Raw genomic sequence first — 3698 nt, 5'->3', positions numbered from 1 at the left:
AAAAAAAAATCAAAATGTTGAACGTACTGGTGGTATAACTAAGTCGAGTACGCATTATTGGATTGTAATTAAGTATAGCCTGGCCAACTATGCTTAATTAAGAAAAGTTAATGCGAGGCTCAAAACGGTTATAGTAGAATTATGTTCAAAATGATTTTCAACTTAAACTTTCGAAAAACAAAATTTTCGGTGTGCGTATGGGCATTGCATATTGTAGGCATTCATCTAGGTACACTTAGAAACTAAGTGCACTTTTACCACAATGTCTTATTTAGAAATATTCTTATCCCTTATCAAGTGCTAGGCTAACCAATTAGGTTATATTACTAGCCACTCTATGAGAAATCCACTTAGTACTGAGAATGAGTATTCCTTGGTAGCTATTGACTTTAGACGTAAGGTTAGTAGCTAGATAGCCACTAGTAATAATCTTATGTCGAAACCAATACCAATTATACCTCAATACCTCTTCATCGTCTTCGTACTAGATTTACAAATAGGAAATTCATTCTGATACCGACACAGATGAGAATTGGAGCATCGTGTTAAAAAGTAGATGAGTCGCCACAAGTAATCACATGGATGCCATTGGTGAGAATCCATAATATAACTCTCGAGGAGGCACGAAAGCTCAACCCATTGTTACCAATATAAGAGACATTCGTTCTACTTTAGCTCTAGGTCATTTCCACCTTGAGCTTAAAACTTAACATAGGATATCTCTTTGACCCAAAAGCTTTTCTTTAGGTGGTTCTTATCCTACCATCTTTACTTCGCATATCCGAATTCAAGCACAAACCATCCCCCCTTATGGAAAAACTTACAAGTCTTAGTTCGAGACTCCCAGATACACTAGTGATTATCTCGAGTATACAACCATCTTACACTTTCCAATTTACTAGAATGTTTCATGCCCAACCTTTAACCTTAAATTTGCATGCCCGATTAAACATCACACTATTTCGTTGTACGAATCTTTCCAATAATTTCGAGTCCTCCTTTGACCCTTATCGCTTTCATACATTTGTTTGAGTCCTTATCGACATTACTGGCATTCCTATCATTATAAAGGATTACATCCTCTTATGCCGTGAGCCAGACGCCAAACCTATCGCTTAACCTTTAACCCCTATAAAAGGCAGCAAAACTTCATTGACACCATAAAAAATTTTACAAACAATTTTTCATGTTCTCTATTTTGGGGAAAGTCACTGGTAGCCTTAGTATCAGGTACGATTAGCTACACAAATCCACTTATTCCTTACTTCTTAATCTTCTATCGAAAACTTATTTCGCCTCATCGGTTTTATTTATCATCGATACAATACTTTATAACCACGTCATACAGCGTACTAGACTTAAGCCATATTTCTTGCTAAGAACAACCGAATTTACTTTTTCTAAATTGTTTTAACTTAGCAGTTTTCTTCAAAACTTAATTTGATTGATGTTGATCTTAACCTTACCATTCCAATTTCGTTTCAAATATATTTCAATAGCCATTTGTGCTTTCCAAGGCATTTAAATCATTTTAAACATTGTCACGATTTTGTTACATTGAAGTTCATATTATGAAAAGCTTGAAGTTCGTATTATGTGTAGAAGCTTCATCGGCTCTTTCAAACCACTTTTGTTTTGACTCTTTTGACCACTTTCTCATTTAGGCATTGTACTTTACTTAAATGTATTTTCTTGAAACCTAACATGGTATTTTTACGACCTTCTACTCCAAACGTGTTTACAAGACATAACTAATGCCTACATTTCAAAACATACTTCATTTGTTTATTTTATTTCAAATTAGTTTTATAAACTATAAAGTTTCTAAAATTTTCAACATTTCAAAACTTAGTGTTCACTTTTAAATTTCCAGTGATGCACTTTCAACAAAACTAGGTGGGAAACCCCGCTATACGGGGTGTGGATTTGTTCATAGTTTTGGTCGTCTTCTCATTGGTATTGTAAAAAACGAAAGGTTATAATTATACACAGAATAGAAAAGGTGTAGCTTTTGTGTTAAAGTATAGTACATTGCATTACAAACGCATAATAGTCAAAATAAAATGTCAACGAAATATTTGCCTTTCAATAGGTCAAAGTCTTAGAAATCCATAAACATCTTCAACTCTTTTTTGTAATCTCTGCAAAGTGAAAAATATAATGCAGTAAAAATGCATTCATATAACTTTATGTTTCGGACTGATGAAAGACAGAGACATGGGAGGGGGTATTTTGGTCAAGTATTCACAAAACATGACGACACATATCAATAATCTAAACATTGAAAAAATTTCATCTTACCTGTACCATGGAACTCAATGCGCTCAAAGATTGTTTTCAAACAGTGGCGATTATGGCCCATAATGACTTAATTTTCTATCATAAAAAAGAAATATCGGAGAATATTACCACGAATGTAATCTGATCTTGTTTTACATATTAGAAAGTTAAATTACATATATACCTGCTTGTTGGGATCTTCTTGAAACGAAATTATAGTCGTACAATGTTGTCAATGCAATCGCCTGTAACTTGATCAAGATAACATAAATTCGACAAACATCAAAAGAATATAGAAAAGCTAATATGATGTGTAACAAACAACAGTAGCTCTCATATTTTTTCAAACACTGTTTCAATACTTGGAACCTGCATATTTATCCTAAATGTTGACTGGAGATATTCCGAAAGAATTATTTGCACTCTTCCATAGTCAATTTTTTTGTTTTTTTGTTTTTTTGTTTTGTTTCTTTTCTTTTTTGTTTTTATTGTTTTTTGTTTTATATACCGACATTTGAACTATTAGCTTGTACAATAGAAACATATATTAGATATAAAATAGAACCATAAACATTTACAAAAAAAATCCAGTAGTTACCTAATATAAAAGTTTATAAACTCATTGCCACTGCCATAGCATGACCCGATCATCACCTGCTTGAGACAACCGATGACGATCACTTTCCTCATTGGTGACATCTGGGGAACTCTCCGTTGGAAAATGTTTAAAAGAAACAACTTCCGGTTTGTCTTTATTTGCTTAACCCCTATTAAAAGTGGATCAATGAAGGGTCCAGTTAATGGTTTGGGCTAGGCTATTTAATGTATAGGTCTTATTGAGTCTTTCGCATGTAATTGATGTGTTGTTGGTGAGTTTACGGCCGTAAACAGGTTTACGGCCGTAAACCTGTTTACGGCCATGTCTTATCCCCTATATATAGTGAGTGTCTGATTCTATTAGTTGTGGATGATCCACTGAGTTTACGGTCATTGTGTCCAAGTTGTACTAGACGTTTTTCTGTTATAAACGTGTGCAAGCTTTGGTTTAATCTTATTCTACTCAATTCTTATCTTGTTTTATTGTTAGATTGCTTGATCACTGGTTAAGATCCTATTTCCAGGGACTTACAATTGGTATCAGAGCAAATCCGGTGTCAAATTATCTCACAATCACATTTTCGGTCAAAGGAGTCCAGTTTCATCACTGTTCAAGGCTTGAATTGGTGTTTTCGTGGTAAAAGAGAATCAGATCTGCTTAAAACTCGAGTTTTCATCAAGAACTGTGCATTTACGGTCAAGAGTTCACGGCCGTAAACTCCTATTTACGGCCGCAAACTATCATTAAGCTTCCATTATTGACCGTAAACTGAGCAACTTCAGCAACCGTAAACAAGCAACCCTCATTAACCGTAAACTCC

Source organism: Lactuca virosa, chromosome 5 (genome assembly GCF_052849685.1).
Source record: "Lactuca virosa cultivar CGN04683 chromosome 5, Lactuca_virosa_CGN04683_v6, whole genome shotgun sequence".
Classification (NCBI taxonomy): Eukaryota; Viridiplantae; Streptophyta; class Magnoliopsida; order Asterales; family Asteraceae; genus Lactuca; species Lactuca virosa.
The sequence above is the reverse complement of the archived record's forward strand: the minus strand, read 5'-3'. Positions refer to the sequence as shown.